Raw genomic sequence first — 19,836 nt, forward strand, 5'->3', positions numbered from 1 at the left:
CTGGGTATATACCCAAAGGAATATAAATCATTCTACTATAAGGACACCTGCTCATGTATGTTTATTGCAGCACTATTTACAATAGCAAAGTCATAGATCCAACCCAAATGCCCATTAATGATAGACTGGATAAAGCAAATGTGGTACATATACAGCATGGAGTACTATGCAGCCATAAAAAGGAATGAGATTATGTCCTTTGCAGGGACATGGATGAAGCTGGAAGACATCATCCTCAGCAAACTAACACAGGAACAGAAAACCAAACACTGCATGTTCTCGCTCATAAGTGGGAGTTTAACAATGAGAACACATGGACACTGAGAGGGGGCAACATATACCAGGTCCTGTTTGGGGGGTGAGGAGTGAGGGGAGGAAACTTAGAAGACAGGTCAATAGGTGCAGCAAACCATTGCACATGTATACTTATGTAATAAATTTGCATGTTCTGCACTTGTGTCCCAGAATTTAAAGTAAAATAAAAAATATAAATAAATAAATTTGCAGAAATGAGTGACATTGCCTTAACCTTCTTTTTACTTACTACATTTGCTTTTAATTATGTCTATAACTATTATACCTAGGGATTATTATTGTAACTAATCATTACATTTAATATTAAACATTTGATAAATGCAGAAAAGCATAAGGGAAAAAATAACAATGGCCCCATAATGATACTATTCAATGATTACTTTTAATATTTGGTAAGTTATCTGATTCTTCAAAATGATATCATGCTATTTTAAAAACGAATTTTAAATAATGGAAAATTTTTTTCAGGCAATTGAATATTTTGCCACAAAATTATTTCAAATGACTCTGTAGCCATAGAGACGGACTGATTTACATCTCCAGTTCTTTTTTATTGCATAGTTCATTTGTTTTTAGGCTTCAGCATTAAAAATAAGGCCATGTCAAACATACTTGAGACACAAGGCTGAAAAATGTTTTCTTTCTACTGCTTTTGTTTCTACTACCCCTCTCAAAAATCTACACCTTCATATTCCAGTTGTGTTTATACGTTCCAGTTGTGTTTGGCTCTGGGTTCCCACCCATTTCTCATCCTGAATTGTAATTCCTATAATTCCCACGTGTCAAGGGAGGGACCTTGTGGGAGGTGATTGTATAATGGGGCATTTTCCCCCATGCTGTTCTTGCGATAGTGTATGAGTTCTCACAAGATCTGATGGTTTTATAAATGGTAGCTTTTCCTGTGTTCTGACATGATCTCTCTCACACACACCTGCCACCATGTAAGGTGTGCCTGCTTCCCCTTCCACCATGATTGTAGCTTTCCTGAGGCCTCCCCAGCCATGCAGATCTGTGAGTCAATTAAACCTCTTTCCTTTATAAATTACCCAGTCTTGGGAAGTTCTTTATAGCAGTGTAAAAATGGACTAATACAGGTGTTTAACCATAAACTGGGAAATCATAAACATTTTCATTGTTTTAAACTTTTCCAACTTGACAGGTGGCAATAATTTCACATTTATATTTGAAATGTATACCCCATTGATCATCACTGAGATTAGTCAATTTCAGGGTTGATGGTATTTGTATTGGTTATTTTTTAGATTCCGAATTGTTTATTCTCATTCTTAATTATTTTTTCAGATTCTATCTTTCTTAATTATTTGCGGGACATCTTTGTGTATTAATGATATTAACATTTATGAGTCACATTTATTGTTTTTTATTTGATTTTGGATAATATCATCATATAATGATTTCAAATTTCTGTAGACACGACTCTAAATCTTTTATTCTATAGTTTCTGGTTTAGGTTTTTGTTGCATACTTAACTTGGCCTTTTGCAACCGCAAGTTCTAATAAATAAACTACTTTTTGTTCTTTTTCTGGATTTAACATTTAAATAGCTAATCCCTTTGCAAATTGTGTGTGGGCGTGTGGGGAGGAGATGGAGAGTTTGACTTATTTTCTTTCCATCCCCTAGATTCTAATCTGCCTGGCTAGGCTCAGTTCTTTTTTTTCTCTCTGAAAGAGAGATGAATTTTATAATTATGTTTTAGAAAACATATTCCTTTATACATTTTGAAAAGGTTATGTCATAGCCATAGATTCATTTGATTAAAAAAATAAAGATTTCACATTTTCATTTGTATCAGATGTTTTTTAAAATCCTAATGTATAGGTTGGATTCACTGGGAAGCAGCCTCTGAAATACAGATGAACATCCTGGAAGTTTTTTAGGGAGTGATCACAGGACCAATACGTATGAATGGAGGGGAAGAGAGGAGAATTGGGCAGAGGAAGAAACCGGGTTGAGGTGCAGCCCCAGTGAGATCTCTGCTAACCCTACAGGGAGCAGACCTCATATCTAAGATGCCCCCTAAGAGCAGTCCAGAGGTGGTGTGAGGAGACAGAGCCTATATGCTACTGCATTAACCAGTCATTGTCAGGGCTGCCCAGAAGGCAGCAGGACCTTGGGCAAGGTGACTCTCAGCCAAGGCAATTCCTGAGGATCTACCAGCCCAAAATGTTTTCGGCAGCCAGGGAAATGGAGTCCTTCTGTTCTGGAAGGGGATCTGGGAGGTGGAGCCCAACACCCTTGAAAGCCCACTGTTGTGGCCTTTCTGATAGGGTCACTACATGTGAGACCTGGGAGCAGCTCACCCAGGAGGCTGCTAGCATGTCCTCCTGGGAAAACTTAGCAGAGGAAATTTCCTGGAATGAACTACAGTCTCTGTCACTAGAGCCAGCCTCAAATCTGCAAATGATGCTCATATCTTTCCCTTCTTTCCATACAAGGCTGTCATCACACTTGGATAGCATCTCTTCTGGTTTGCCTGGGCCATGAACCAGCTCCTATCCCTGGAGGTCTGAGTCTGTGTTTATCATGCTCTTATCAGGGAATGGTTCCATTCACTGCTAAAACTGGAGAAGAAAGTCCTAAGAAATACCCACGTGGATACCATGTGTCAAGCTTATTTCTCCCCAGCTCCATGGAGAGGTGACCGCACACCATACTGAAGGCAGGGGCAGCTACCTTGCTGCAGCAGTAGGACCTCTTCTAGGTGGCCTGGCATGCCATGTGCACTGCGGCACCTCCCTTTCTATCAAGTGGGCCATTTAGTCTGATGTGGTGTCACAAGAAATGCCATATTGGGAATCAGTCATTCTGTAAGAGGGTTCCCTTACTTTGGCACAAGCAGTCTGAACTGCCCACGTGGTGACTGGAGTTTTGCATTCAGTGGAATTCTGAGTGTATTCATTGGAAATCAGGACTTCTAAAATCCACAGAAATCTCAACTGTCTAGATGAAAATCACATATTCACAAGTGGATATGATGACTGACGAGGCCACTTCTGCTGGAACCTAATGATTTTATCTGTTGGAAATGTAGCGCATGAAATGGTCATTGACTTAGCACCTACACTGAATTTTAAAAAATGACCCCTCATCCTCACAGGACATCACCTCTGAGCTGGCCCAGCAGATGTATCTTCGTAGGCTGTCCCATTATTCTGGACTGGACGCTTCTGATGGTGTGATGTGTGGTGAGATTAGTGCTGTGGTCACGTCCCCACTGTCACGTCTCCGTTTTTATAAAGTGGGTCCCTGGGTGTGACGTGATGTCACATGAAATGCCTTATTATACACCAAACATTCTGTAAGCCCCCAGAGCAACAGAATACTGTGCTGAGGCCCCAAAACAGAAAGGCAAGCTCACCAACAGAATGTGCCTTTTCCTTATCAAAAAGAATTGCTGCCCCTTACAGGACAGGAAGACTCCAATTGTGACCAACTTGGAGCAGCCTTGAGCCACAACTCAGACTTATTTTCATTCTCTGCTCATTGGCCATTAGGAACCCGATCCTTATGGTATGTTCACACTGTCTCCAGGCTGGGCACAGTGGCTCACACTTGTAATCCCAGCACTCTGGAGGCCAAGGTGGGTGGACGGCTTGAACTCAGAGTTTGAGACCACCGTGAGCAACATGACAAAACGCTATCTCTACAAACAATATAAAAATTAGCCTGGTGTGGTGGTGCACGCCTGTGGTCCCAGCTACTAGGGGCTGATGTGGGAGGATTGCTTGAGCCTGGAAGGTGGAGGTTGCAGTGAGCTGAGATTGCACCACTGCACTCCAGCCTGGGTGACACAAGGAGACGCTGTCTCAGTAAGTAAATAAATAAATAAATAAATAAATACCTGTTCACAACTCATTCACAGAAATAATGCTAACTTTTATGGTCGATGCATGATGTATACCCTTTTTTGGTAAAAATCTTGTTCTTGTAAACATATTTTCCTATCTTGATGGATATTTGTTATAAGCAGTGTCAAACATTTCATGGAAAGAGGTGTTATATACATATTATACATAAATTCATGAACTTCTTTATCTTTCTTTCCTCTGACGTTAGATGTTTAGAATTTTTTGAATTGTTTGCTCTCTTTGGTAATGCCACCAGGGAAGCTTGGTTCATCACATCTGGGAGAACAGATCCTTTTATAAATGCCTAAGAGATGTTTTGAATGATTCAAGTTTTGACTGTCTTTAGAGCTTTCCCCATATGTTGCCATATGGATTTCAAAAGGTTAAATTTTTACATGTATAAAATTATTTAATACATGCTCTATTATATTTTAACATAATATATGAAATACTTTTTTTACATTTTTTAAGTTAACTACTTTAATAAATTTATCGTGGTAGTTTTTAGCTGATGCATACAGATTGCCCGGCTATTTAATCAGTTAATCTGAAAATAATTATAGCTCAAGTTTCTTAATTCCAGCTTTATTATAAATATAAAACACACTTGATATTTACTAAAAAAGTAAAATGTAGATTGTGAAGTCATCTTATATAATCACAAGCCACTAGGAGTAAAATTAACAAGATTATGTATTTATAGATTGTAAAGAATAAGAGTTCATAAAAGAACCTAGTTTCTTTTTGCTTACGCAGCATCACCCAGCCCTCCACCTGCACCACTGGAGGGATGGCAGGTGTGGAGGTTGGGCTGGTGCTGGTGATGGAGTGAGATACTGGAACAGTGTCTGCTCTCTTTGTACAACAGCAAGGATTGGAGTGAACAGTGCTGTCTTGTAGCCCCAAGAGTTTATGGGAATTTTCAGCTTCTCCTATTTTTATCATTCTGATCGAATGTCAATAAATTCATACAAGTAAAAGAATAAAAAATAAAACCCTCATATTTCCTTATTTGTCAAGTTATGAAATTAGTTCTAGTGAATCAAGAACAATAATATTTTGGCTACTTAATTATATCTATGAGTAGATGCTAAGTTTAATTTTAAAGGGATCTATAATAGAAAAAAATACATTGTGATTCTTTATTATGACTTCCTTTCTAGATCATAAAATCCTTTTGAGTCTACCTTCAAAAATATTTAGCTCACTTCCCTCTCTTCCACTACCACGGGGCTGTCACATGTCCTGTGAGGCAGTCACTTTGCCTTCACCCGTTGAATGACCTGCCACCCAATCCTGCTCTCTTCCCACAGAATTATCTTCCAAAAATGCAACTCACTTTATGTCAGGCTCCTGCTTAATAAACCTTTGCTACCTCTCCCTCGGGGTGAAGTCCTAATTTCTCGTCACCTTATAAAAAATGATTACAGGCCAGACGAAGTGGCTCATGCCTGTAATCCCAGCACTTTGGGAGGCCAAGGCAGGTAGATCACGAGGTCAGGAAATCGAGACCATCCTGGCTAACATGGTGAAACCTTGTCTCTACTGAAAATACAAAAAAATTAGCCGGGCATGGCAGCATGTGCCTGGAGTCCCAGCTACTTGGGAGGCTGAGGCAGGAGAATCACTTGAGCCCGGGAGGCAGAGGTTGCAGTGAGCCAAGATTGCACCACTGCACTCCAGCCTGGAAGACAGAGCAAGATTCCGTCTCAAAAAAAAAAAAAAAAAAGATTACAATTTGGCCACAATCAGCATTTTTTTTTAACCTCACTCTTCCCATATAATTTATGCCCTAGCCAGCCGGGCGCGGTGGCTCACGCCTGTAATCCCAGCACTTTCGGAGGCCGAGGCGGGTGGATCACGAGGTCAGGAGATCGAGACCATCCTGGGTGACATGGTGAAACCCCATCTCTACTAAAAATACAAAAAATTAGCCGGGGTGGTGGCGGGTGCCTGTAGTCCCAGCTACTCAGGAGGCTGAGGCAGGAGAATGCCTTGAACCCAGGAGGCAGAGCTTGCAGTGAGCCGAGATCATGCCACTGCACTCCAGCCTGGGCGACAAAGCGAGACTCCGTCTAAAAAAAAAATTAAAAAAATAAAATAAAATAATTTACACCCTAGCTAAGACCAACAAAATGCAGTTAGCTAATAGATGCGCATTGAATGACAAGGCAGTATGAGGTGATGCATCCTAACTCAATTTGATCTCTGAAACGAATTTCTAGCTCAGAAAACGAAATATAGAATTAATCACAGTAAAAAGTGGGAAAATTCTTTTATATAAAACATTAGATTTGGAAAGGCAAAATACGAAGAACAAAATAAAAATATAAGCCAATGTAAATGTAACCGCATTCACTTTTATTAAACTCTGCTCAGAAACTAAAACTGAATCTTGATGGATTATGTCATAAATCTATGAAAACTGAGCTTTTCAGAATCAAGAGCTTTCACCCTGGTCTCCATCCTCACCCCTGTTGTCTGTATCATACCTTTACCCGCTGCCGCCTTCTTTTTCCAATTTTCACTCCAAGTATTTCTTCAAAAATCAAAAAAATTACCCATTTTCCAAGGGATCCCCATGTTAGCTTTTAGTTTCATTCCTTTGAACCCCTAAGAAACTCTTCTCTATTCCTATCACTATCCAAAGCCTGTAAAAGTTGGTCTTACAGTACACTGTTGGTTTGGAAAAAAATCTTTTAGAATTCTTGGACCTTTGAAGGGAGTATGTGTACTATAGGTTTTCTTTTTCCCTCTTGGTTTTGAGAGAAAGCTAAAAAGATAGGGAATGGGTAGAAATTAAACAATGGCTTCAATAAACGGGGAAAACAAAAGTGAAAACAAAAACACTAAAAAATAGAAAAAACAAAAGTCTGCAAACAGCTTCCATGTCTGCTTCTCTGTTTCTTAGTGTTTGTAACATTTGAATCAAAACAAACCTGTGGGTTCAGTGTTTCTCTGAGCAGGTAGGAGGTTGTCAGCCTAAAAGAGTCAGATTGAAGCTTTCATTCATGAACCTTCACATCTGATCAACTTTCCAATCTCAATTCATCAGCTAAACTGTTCACTATGCAGAAAATCCTTCGCTCTGAAGCCTTAGGGACAAGGTCAGTTTTTTGGCAGAAACCAACTTTTTAATATATAGCTATTATATATATTGGCTATATATTCTGCCTACAACATAGGCAGAATAATGGTCCCTAATAATGTGCACATTCTAATTTCCAGAACTTGTGATTACATTACCTTATATGACAAGAAAGACTTTGCAGATGTGACTAAAGTTAAGGACTTTGAGATGGGAAGATCATCCTGGAATATTCAGATGAGCCTTAATCTAATCATTTGGATCATTAAAAGTGCAGAACTTTTCTCAAATAGGATCAGAGAAAAAGATGGTCGATGGAAGTAGGGCCAGGGAAATGCTACACAGCTGAGTAAGACGATAGAGGAAGGGGCTGTGAGCCAAGCAGTCTGGACAACTGCTAGAAGCTGAAAAACGCAAAGAGGCTGATCCTGTCCTAGATCCTCCAGAAAAGATCGCTGACATTTTTATTTTTGCATAGTAAGACTCATATCAGACTTAAAGACCTGTATGGTAATAAATTTGTGTTGTTTCAAGGCACTGAATTTTTTGCAATTTGTTATGATAGCAACAGAAAAGTAATGCACCATAGTTCACTTTCGAGTTTTTTTAATTATGATTTTTTTACAGATGTTGTTGCTATGATTTTTCTTTTTAAGACCTGCAGTGACCTGCTGCTACCAGAACTGACTCGCTTCAAAGTGATGGATGAAACCCATATGGAGATATTCCTGGGGTGGGTAGGCCAGTTGGAAGACAGAGTGTTTACACATGAGAGAGGACTTGAGGTGAGTTGAGTATAGGGCTTGATTATGAGTTTAATATCTACTTCTCTCACTGGACTGCTCCATCAATGAGGGCAGGTTTATCTGTCATGTTCCCCTGTGCTATGTTTTTTTTTTTGTCCCTACCTAAGCTCATGTTGAAATTTAATCCCCAGCGTGATGGTATTAGGAGGAAGGTATTAGTGGAAGATGTTTGAGTCATGGGAAAAGATCCCTTGTGAATGACTTGGTGCTGTTAAAATGGTAGTGAGTTTTCCATCTCACGAGATGAATTGGTTCTTAAAGGAATGGATGAGTTCCCTTGAGAGTGGGTTGTTATGAATCCAGGACACTCTCAGGTTTGGTCCCTTTCAAGTGCCTGATTCTTCTTTGACCTTCTCACTAGGTTTGATGCAGCACAGGAGCCCCCACCAGAAGCTGAGCAGAGGCACAGCCTACAGAACCATGAGCAAAATAAACCTCTTTTCTTTATAAATCACCCAGCCTCAGATATTTCTTTGTAGCAACACAGAAAGGAATAAGACACCCTGGATGCTCAGTTCTTGGAGAAGCATGGGTATTTTGCCAAAGTGCTTAAGAGCAGGCCTCCGGATGTCTGACTACCTAGGTTCAAATTCCAGCTGGGTAGCTTCCAAGCTGTGTGCCATGTGCCTTTGGGCAGGTAAGTCAATGCACCTTCTGTGCCTCTGTGGGGTCAGCAGCAGTACTTCATAAAGTATAGCTTGGAGAATTAAGTATATTATGGTAATTTTTCAACTAACATGTACCTAATATGTGCTAGGTTCTCCTCTGGGCACCCTGGAACCATCAGTGAACAACAACAACAAAAAGAAACCTCTGTCCTCTTAGAGCTTACATTCTAGTGTGAGAACACAAATAATAAATATACTAAATGATAAATAGAAAAACAAAATAAGGCAAGGAAAAGAAACAGTATCAAAGGCAGCTGGTCATGATTTTTAAAATATACTGACTATGTGTATTAGCTGGTTCTCACACTGCTAATAAAGACATACCTGAGACTGGGTAATTTATAAAGGAAAGAGGTTTAATTGACTCACAGTTTGCCATGGCTGGGGAGGCCTCAGGAAACTTACAATCATGGCAGAAGGGGAAGCAAACACATCCTTCTTCACATGGCACCAGCAAGAAGAAGTATGAGTGAAGCAAGGGGAATGTCCCTTATAAAACCATCAGATCTTGTAAGAACTCACTCACTGTCATGAGAACAGCATGGGGGAAACCACCCCCATGATTCAATTACTTTCCACAGGGTCCCTCCCATGACACGTGGGGATTATGGGAACCACAATTCAGAATGGGATTTGGGTGGGGGATTTTGGCCAAACCATATCACCAGGGTAGGCTTTATTAAGAAGGACATTTTGAAAACGCTTAAAGGTGGTGAGAGAATTAGTCACATCTGTATCTAGGGCAAGGACTTTCTCAGCAGAAAGAGCATCTGGACAAAGGCCCCGAGGCTGGAGGAAGCCTATTGGAATGGAAGACCTGGTGGCTGAAACATCTGGAGTAGAGAGAACTGGGAGAAATTTGGTAGTGAGGAAAATAATGTGGGGCTAGATTATGTGGAGTCTAGCAAGCCATTTTAGAAGAAGAAGGAAGGTTTTCAGCAGTAAGGGATACCAGGAAGAGACATTTACAATGAGCCACTCTGGCTTCTATATCTAGGACAGACTCCAGAGGATGTGGGGTAGGGTCAGGGTCAGGAAAGTAAACACCAAATCCAAGGCCACTGGGAAACAGAGACATGAGATTGTGGTCCCTCAGAATACAGTGGTAGTCCTGGAGATGGTAAGAAATAATAAGATTGCTGGACAAGTTTAAAATACAGCCAAAACAATTCCCTCACTCAAAGGATATGGAATGTTCAAGAGTGATAACAGATGAGAATGACCCCAGCTTTGGGGGAGGCAAAACATTGGTAGAGCAGAGGGCAGCTATCAGCTGAGAAGGGAAGGCTGGGAATGGGCTCAGTGTTGAATGTGTGGAGAATCCAATGTGGGTAAAGCACCAGTGGAGATGTCGAAAAGACAGTTGGACAAAGGAGGAAATGTCAGGAGGCTGCAGTGTGGACTATGAACTTGAGCATCAGTGTGTGAATGGTATTTGAAGCCGTGAGACTGCATAAGGTCACAAGAGGAATGTGTGTGGACAGAGAGGAGAGGAAGACTGAGCTCTGAGCCATAAAAAGTAAAAAATCAGAGGGGAAAGAAAGGAAAATTTGTTATGAGAAAAACCACAGGAGTGTGGTATTGTGGAATCTAAGAGAAGACATGAATCAAGAGAGAGGAAGGGGTCGGCTGGGTGGAATGTAACTGGTCCCATTGGGTTTAGCGACACAAAGATCTTCCACAATGTGTTTGTGGAGTATAGGGGACAGAAACTGGTGGAGTGAGGTTAAAAGACAAGAGAGGGAGAGGAAATGGAGTTAGTGAGTATAGATAACTCTTGACAGCTTTATTGAAAATGGGAGCAAAGAAATAGGTGATTGCAGGCAGAAGAAATGGGGTTAGGAGAAGGGTCATCAAAATTGGGAGAAATGACAGCATGCTTTTGTATAGATGGTGATAATCCAGTGAAGAGGAGAAACTTGGCAATATGGGAGAAAGTGGAGAAAGCTCTGGGGGCCGTGCCCTGGAGTCAGGGGAAAACAGAAGGGCGGCACACATCGCTGGAGAAGCTTGCTTTGGTGGGAGCACGGACGGGGCATCCAGGGAAGAGGTATAAAGGGGAAGAAAGTGGAGACAGGTGCTGGCAGATGAAGAGCTAAGAGGAGGGAGTTTGGGGCATTATTTTCTTATTGTTCCTATTTCTTAGTGAGGGGGAAGCTAGGTCACATGGGGAGGAGGTGGACAGCAGTGGCCGGTGCTCAGCAAGGCTCCAGGGTGCTGATGCTTCTACAAGCCATAGGTCTGAACCCTAGAAGGCAAGCAAAGCTGCCTGTTGAATTATTGAAGAAATGCATGTGATAAATCTTATTTGTGAGAACCGAAACACTAATTTTTATAGTTGTATGAGCTTCGGCTAAATTTTTTGTTAAGTTACTATCACAATAATGTGTTTTATGTTTCATTTCAATGTACACTGTAAAGAATTGTGATAGCACATAATCAGGCCTATTTTGGCAGAAAAATCAAAGTGGTAAGTATGCTAATAGTCTCAAAACAAGAATATATGAACTTTTCTCTGAACTGTATTATAATGAAGATGAGGTAAGGAAAGCTCTCTCTCGTGAACAAAAGAGGCATGAATTTGGTGTCTATACTAAAACCTGGGCCCTTGTTGCTCAAATTATTTTTGAAAATAGATAAAGTATGATAAAAAGAGAAAACCAAATAAGAGGACAGAAATAGAGAGATCATAATTTTAAAACAAAGCAACTTTCAGCATGAGCAAGGCAAGCTGAGAATAAATAAAAAGAAGCTACTTCAGAGTAGAAAATCAGATTACAGAGCTCATGACTCCAAGATTTTTGCCAGTAAGAAGGGCAAAAAAAGTAAAACTGGTTTGAGTAAAAAATAAAAAGCATAAATGAACCCCAGAGGTCAATGTCAGGCCAAGTAAAAAGGTTATTTCACAGAAATCCCAGGAAACTCTTGTTGGCAACAGAATGGTGGGCTTCTTGGACCCAGCTTCTGACTAGAAAGGCAACTTTTCTCTCTTGGTTTAAACCTCAGCTATCTAGGTTATAGAACTTGTGTCAGAGAGTAAGGGTCATGCACTTGATATTAATGATTGCATAGATGGGCTTGGTTTTTTACCATGAAAATATGAAATTCATTTTCTCACCTTGCTTAAAAGTTCTGAGTACTTTAAACCCAGTAACTGACCAATCTCTGGATTGTCTTCATGGGATTCTTACTCAGAGCTTCTCTGAGCTGGCAAACAGACGCTTCAACAATGGATGTCTGAGGAATTATAGAATTCTACCTTGTGAATGGAAAATTGAATAACTCAGCCTTCTGAACTTGAACTTCAAACACCCTTGAGAAAAGTGACCAGTCTGAAAAAGAATGTAATCTAAATTCCCATGCTTCAATGGAAATATGCCCTCTGGGAAAGTTCAATGAGGACCAACTGGTTTTCTACAATGAACTTCAGTTTATAAATGCATTCTAAATTTGTCTATCACCCTGGGATTCTTGTAATACAAGACAGCAAAACAGCAGGATGCCTTCTGCCTCTCTCCTCTGTGGTGGTTGTAAAGGACAACTGACATCCCTTACCACTACTTGGGATCATGCCAGGAAGGGTCCAGAAATAGCATTTATGCTAAAGGCAATGGCTCTGAATTCATCAGCCCAGCTTGGATTTGCAATCCTTCTGTACATTTGGAGTAACAACTACCTTATTCACATGCATATATATGTTTGATGGATATAAATAGATGACATAGATATAGACATAAACAGGTATCTGTGGGTCTATTTATTAATTTTAAAAGAAACATTGTATTGCATACTTGCAATTTGCCAAGAAAGTAGATTTTAGATACTCTTACCACAAAAAGAAAGAAAGAAAGAGAGAGAGAGAGAGAGGGAGGGAGGGAGGGAGGGAGGAAGAAAGAAGGCAGGGAGGGAGGGAGGGAGGAGGGAGGAAGGAAGGGAGGGAGGGAGGAAGAAAGAAGGCAGGGAGGGAGGGAGGAGGGAGGAAGGAAGGAAGGGAGGGGAAGGGAAGGAGGGAAGGGAGGGGAAGGACGGAAGGAAAGGGAAGGAGGGAAGGAAAGGACGGAAGGGAAGGGAAGCAGGGAGGGAGGGTATACTTATCTTGATGTGTATATATCAAGATATGTATATCAAAATATATATCTATATATATCAAGATAATTATATCAGAACAACATGAGGTACACCATAAATATATATAATTTTAAAAACATAAAAAGATAAATATTTAATTGTTATTTTATTTATTTATTAACTTTTAAGTACAGGGTACATGTGCAGTTTTGTGACATAGGTAAACCTGTGTCATGGGGGCTTATTCTATAGATTATTACATGACCCAGGTATTAAGCCTAATACCCATTAGTTATTTTTCCTGATCCTCTCCCTCCTCCCACTTTCCACCCTCTGATAGGCTCCAGTGTGTGTTGTTCTCCTCTATATGTTCATGTGTTCTCATCATTTAGCTCCCACTTATAAATAAGAACATCCGGTATTTGCTTTTCTGTCCTTGCGTTAGTTTGCTAAGGATAATGGCCTCTAGCTCCATCCAAGTTCTGGCAAAGGACATGATCTCATCCCTTTTATGGCCTCACAGTATTCCATAGTATTCCGTGTATATGTACCACTTTCTTTATCCAATCTATCATTGATGGACATTTAAGTTGATTCTATGTCTTTTCTATTGTGAACAGTACTGCAGTGAACATACGCATGCATGTATCTTGATAATAGAACAATTTGGATTCCTTTGGGTATATACCCGGTAATGGGATTTCTGGAACAAATGGTATTTCTGTCTCTAGGTCTTTAAGGAATCGCCACACTGTCTTCCACAATGGTTGAACTAATTTACATTCCCACCAACAGTGTATACGCATTTTGTTTTCTCCACAACGTCACCAGAATCTGTTATTTTTTTACTTTTAACACTAGCCATTCTGACTGGTGTGAAATGGTTCTCATTGTGGTTTTGATTTGCATTTCTCTAATGGTCAGTGACGTTAAGCATTTTTTCATATGACTGTTGGCCATATGTATGTCTTCTTTAGATAGTTCAAATAGTTGATGAGGATTACCTAGGAATTTAAAATATGCTTGATATCTCTTTCCAAACCTGCTAAAACATTTATTTTCAAATGGCAGCTTTCCATGTCACTGCATGGGCATCTGGTCCTGCTCTCTGGGCTCATGTGTGTCTGGCTACATACCAGTGAGAACCATGAGTGACCTGAGTTCTGCATTAGAACATTTTTCTTATCTTTTAATAGCTTTGCTACAATTTTCTCAACATAACTCAGTGATCCTCTATTCAGAGTTTAATTTTATGACTGGATTTAGAATTTAGAGAAATAAATGCTCCATAATCATTGCAGTATCCTGTGTCCCTGATAGAATAAAGAAAACCGCTCACATGACAGCAATGGTATTGTTAAAATTCAAATGAACTTTCAGAGGTTCATGGTATGATTATAGGTATGAGTGGAGGATTACGTATAAAATTATCCATGCATTAATTTTTCATCCATCCATCTAACCACACCAAGCCAAGGAACAAGGATCAAAGATGTGTGTGTGGGTGGGGGGGTGTGTGTATGCACACACATATATACAAATATGTATTTATGCGTATATACATATATATCTGCACATGTATGTTGGTAAATATACATGTTTCTGTCCTTTGCTATGTCTCTCTTTCTGTCATTTTATTCTGCTTAATAATCACATGAAAAAATTTCTGTATAGCTGCTCAAAGAGATCAGGTTATTCAAAAATCTCTAAGCAGTTGTGAAACCCAAGGGACATGAACAGAATCCTGCACCGCAGAACCAAGTAATCTCTATATTCAGGTTATTCAGAAGAGTCCTGCAAACCAAAGTAGATTTCATAGGAAAAGCCTATTGAGGCTAATTACCTTGATGGAAACTGATAAGTAATTGCTCATCTCATATAATCTGTTCATTTCATTTCAATTCATCTCATTTGTTCTTCACAAAAACCGACACTTGAGGACACCAGGTTTGAGACAGTGCTCCTCTACCTCTGAGCCTTGGTTTCCTCATCTACAAAACAGCAGTAGCAATCATTCTCTTGCCAAGATATGAGAGAGGATGCAATGAGGTGATGAGAGCAGAGTACCTTTTTTAGTACCGTCAATGATACTAGTGCTGCTTGCTATTAGTCAATAGCTGTGTGGGATCTCAACACAACATCCTCGACCTGGACCCCTGTTTTCTACCTTCGGCTGGGATTTAGATCAGAAACAAACATGGCAGGAATTCCTGCCATTGGCTTTGAACCAGAAAGAATCCCTAGACCGGGGGTTCAAGCCAAGCTCTTGAAGGAGAGCTGAGCACCAGCCAAAGACCAAGCAACCAGGCCACGTGGGCAAGACGTGAACTGCAATAAGGGTCAGAGCCAAGGCTCACAGGACATAAGCAGAGCCTGGCGGAAACTGGTGGGCTTGGAAGCATGCAGAGGGCACAGTAGTCAGGAGAATGAAGCTGGTGCTGACCTTCCCCAGTAGGAGAGTGGACAGTGGGTACCTCAGACTGATTCAAAGCAACCAAGTCAGGGACAAGTTTTCTCCCAACAAATAATGACAGTTAATCCTCAGTCGCAGGCTCAGCTCCCCCTATCTACACAATCAAGTCTTATGTAGCCACGACAGAGGTAAGAATTCTAGTCTAGAGCATTGGGATGCAGGCTTCATCTGAACTCATTCTGACAGCTCTATTCTTTGGTCGGAGGACACTCACCCATGCCTGTCTGCAAAAGTGGACTTTCCACCCTGCAGTGAGTTTTCTCTTTCCTATTTCCTGTCTTTCAGGGAGTCCAGATTCATGTGTTGGTACATCTTAACCTATCCTTAACTGAGTTTTGTCCTTTGTCATGATAGAGGATATTTGAAACAAAATTTCTCAGATGTGCCTGAAAAAGCATTTGCCCACTTATTCTCTTCTATGATTTAAATTGAAGTTGGTGTTTTTTGTTTGTTTGTTTGCTCTTTTATTATGACAAGATATCTTTTGGAATATAATAAGCTTTTGTGACTGTTTTATAATGTTACACTTTGGATTTCCTTGTCCCATTTGTATACCTGGATTCATATACAATAGCATTTTGTATCTATGCAATTATAAGGAAAGCATCTAAGAAAAAGATGGCAGATACTATAGCTGACCGTTAAGGGCTGATCCCCTTTGCAGATCTGTTTAGACCTTAGATCCAATATTTATTCTGCTTTTCTACTCTGTCCTTGTTCTCAACATAAAGAGACAAACTTCTTGAAGCTGGAAGCCACATGTTGATAGACGTGGTGATTTTTGTCAAACTCTACAGAAAACTTAGGTTTTCCACATCCAGTTTTTTTCCCTTGTTTTTTTTCTTGGGGCTGTTACACAGTCTCAACTAAAACCATGAACTCTCATTTTTAAATATTCTGTCTACAAGCAGGTGACAGCAACTTCACATCTCAGACAGAAACATTATGAGTAAGAACCTGGGTCAGGCACATGCATTTTTTTCAATCGTTTCATTGTGGATGATGAACCAAGCCAGGTGGGACCTTGAAAATACCGACTGATTTTTTTTTTTTCTGGGGTTTTGGCCAAACATGGAACTTTTAATGCAGTTTCATGAGCACTTTTAATGAGCACTTCTCTTGTGCTCCTGACTGAAAATTGCATTCTCAGAGGCAGCTATTAGGTGAGTTTGGGATCATGTTGAGTCCAACACCAGCTACTTCTGATTTTTAGGACGAAAGTTCCGCTTCATAGGACAATTGAGCTCGGTCCATGGGACTTCCCACTGTAATAAAGAACTGCCCAAATTTTAATGTTTTAGTCAGTCCTGGCTCAAGCATAACCAGGTGATTTTGCTGTAGTTTTTAGATGAAAACTCTAGTGAAGGAGGGTAGTGTGTTTCAGTTTCAGTTATGGAGAAGAGCTGAGAAGAATTACTAACCAGGGTATATGCCTTTGAAATCCACTCTTTTTAGTTTTTTTTTTTCCCTGAAATGAGATCTTTTCAATCCTCTTGGTTTGTGTCTGAAAATCTCAGTGGCCTGAGAACACAAAGGAAATTGATTCAAAGACTTTGGAAAACTTTGCAAAGAGGCTGTCATTCGACTGGCTTCCTTTGTCAGGTGCCCAAATCTGATACTGCCCCATGGAAAGGGTATGAGGGAGATGGAACTCGCCCCTGACCCAGTTCCTTTTCAGCCCTGCCTCGGAGTGGTTGTGCAAAGAACAATTCCCACCATAGTCAAATCCATAATTGTTCTGGAAAGTGTTTTCCCTACGGTTTCTGATAAGTTCTTTGTAGGTGAACTTTCCTCACCAGCCAAGGAACTATCCAAGCTCCACGAGGTTAAATGATTTCCCCAAAGACTATTACATCTTAATCCAATCACGAAGCAATCTCATTTTTCTGAATGCATTACCAAAATGTTTTCAAGCCTCCATTGCATGTATCTTTCTAGAGGAATAGTTTTATGTTCATCGAATTGAAAGAAAACTTTTTAAATGCCAGAATGACAGGACACATTGGTATTCCTCAGGTCAAGCTTAGAAATGCAATTTAGGTTTACCTGGCAACTGAAAATATTGTTAAAACAGATTAATGCACTCCAAGAATTCAAATTATCTACATGGAAAAAATATAAAAATCTGTGTTGTAGATTTAGAAAACAGATGGGCTTATAAAGTATAACCTTTCGAAATTGATCAGCAAAGCCCCTCTTTATTAATCCTAGTTAAAATATAACAGCTTAGGGAAGTTGTAGGGCCTCAGATGTATCAAATAGAGATTTTTCCTGTAGGAGCTGAAAGAAGAGTACAAGTTTAAAAGAGCTCCACAGTTCCAGGAAGGCTCCCTCCTGAACACACGTGGGCAGCAACCTTAGGCACCTACCCACGAACAAAGGTTGATGGGCAAGCCTCATGCTAACAGGACCCCTCTTTCTAGCCAAGCGAAAGGCGGCCACCTAGAGCTTTCACCAAGAGGTGCACATTGCCAGTGCTTGAAAGGGAATCACAGGTGACTGGTCTGTGCATGTTACTTTTCTTTCCCACTCAAGTAGATTGTCCTGCCTTGTGTCTCCAAATTTCTGCTAAAGGAGTGACCCCTGGGAGGTGACCTCCCTTAGACAAACTTGGTTTACGGTTCCCAACACTGACTCACACTGAGATATGACCTTGGACCAACTACTTAAACTCCTCAGTGTTTTAAAAACAGTTTGCACGACACACATTTTACCCTTTCCAAGCCAGAAAGGGTATCTTTCCAACAGGATGTCCTTCTTCCTATTCCCAATGGACCTTTTTTTGGGGTCCCACTTCTTTACCTGAAAGACCCATCCAGGCAGCTGGTCAGCCTCTCTTCTGATCCTCCCCGGGCCCACTGCCCACCTTCCCAGCTCTCATTGTCTAACGCAGCACTGCCCAACAGAAAAACAATTCCAGCGACATAGGCAGCTTAAAGTTATTTTAGGCCGGGCAAGGTGGCTCACGCCTGTAATCCCAGCACTTTGGGAGGCCGAGGCGGGGGGATCACCTCAGGTTGGGAGTTTAAGACCAGCCTGACCAACATGGAGAAACCCCGTCTCTACTAAAAATACAAAATTAGCTGGATGCGGTGCCGCATACCTGTAATCCCAGCTACTCGGGAGGCTGAGGCAGGAGAATTGCTTGAACCCGGGAGGCAAAGGCAGCGGTGAGCCGAGATTGCGCCATTGCACTCCAGCCTAAGCAACAAGAGCAAAACTTCGTCTCAAAAAGAAAAAAAAAAAAAAAAGTTATTTTGGTAACCTTAGTAACCACCTTGAAAAATAAAAAGAAACTGTTGAACCTTATTTCAACAATATATTTTGTTTAACCCAATATATTAAAAATATTATCACTTCAAAATGTAATCAATGTTAAACCGTAGGTGAGATAGTTTACTTCTTTTCGTACTAAAACTTTTAAATACAGTGCGCCTTATACTTACAGCACATTTCAATTCAGACTAGTCTACTTTCGACTGCTCAGCGGTCACGTTCAGCCAATGACTAGCATATGAGAAAGCACTGGTCAGGAGTAGAGCAGCAGTGTCCAGCTGTGCCTGCTGGCCCATAGTCACTGCCCTGTCCTATCTGTTTTTTGTTGTCGTTGTTGCTGTTGTTTGTTTGTTTTGAGACGCAGTCTCACTCTGTCACCCAGGCTGGAGTGCAGCATCATAATCTATGCTCACTGCAACCTCTGCCTCCCGAGTTCAAGGGATTCTCCTGCCTCAGCCTCCTGAGTAGCTGGGATGAGAGGTGTGCGCCACCATGCCTGGCTAATTTTTTGTATTTTTAGTAGAGATAGGGTTTCACCATGTTGGCCAGGCTGGTCTCGAACTCCTGACCTCAGGTGATCCACCTGCCTTGGTTTCCCAAAGTGCCGGGATTACAGGTGTGAGCCACCCCGCCCAGCCCCTGTCCTACCTGTTTTAACTTCAGTGTGCCATGATGATATTTTAAAACCTAATAATGCCCTCTATCTACTGCTGAACTAGTAAAATAAATGTCTCTTACATTGATGTGACAGGCCCCTTGTAATATCAGTAAATATGTTCCTCTTTCTCTCCTCTCTGGTTTCTTAATCTGTGGTCAAGCTTTACCCCTAACTCACCTTAGAACATACTGCCCTCCATCCGCCTCCACACCATCCCTTAGTTCCCTAGAAAGAAATGCGACCAGATCCCCCTGCCTGCCAAGACCCTTAATGACTCTCATCCAACATCCCTCCTTCACTGGACACATCATCCCTTTACTGATGAACTCTCATCCAGTCCCTCAACGGCAGCAGGAGCAGCATGTTGCCGTGTGTTGTAGTTATTTATCTGCAACATCACAGCACCGTGTACAGAGCCAGCTCTATGAGACCCTCCTAGAATGCCTAGTGCAGGGATTATGTGAAGGTGGACCCTGAATTAAAACCCTTTCCCTTTTCTCTTCTTATGCTATGTAGAAGGGATCCTAGTGCCCTATCAGTAGACTATCACCTAATTAGAGCTTGTTGAGCTAGCTTAGGGCGCACATGGAGACCATGAGCATTTGCAATGAGTT

At 40.9% G+C, this 19,836-nt stretch overlaps 1 long non-coding RNA gene across 1 annotated transcript in view; it reads left to right on the forward strand.

Moving 5' to 3' along the window:
- Positions 1–19,836, forward strand: part of LOC104006330 (uncharacterized) — an 82,520-nt gene that overhangs the window by 44,033 nt on the left and 18,651 nt on the right. The window contains exon 2 of the long non-coding RNA XR_680004.5: positions 7,930–8,058. This is a non-coding gene — a long non-coding RNA (uncharacterized LOC104006330). The remainder of the gene's footprint in view (positions 1–7,929; positions 8,059–19,836) is intronic.

Source organism: Pan troglodytes, chromosome 4, assembly GCF_028858775.2.
Source record: "Pan troglodytes isolate AG18354 chromosome 4, NHGRI_mPanTro3-v2.0_pri, whole genome shotgun sequence".
In the NCBI taxonomy this organism is placed as follows: Eukaryota; Metazoa; Chordata; class Mammalia; order Primates; family Hominidae; genus Pan; species Pan troglodytes.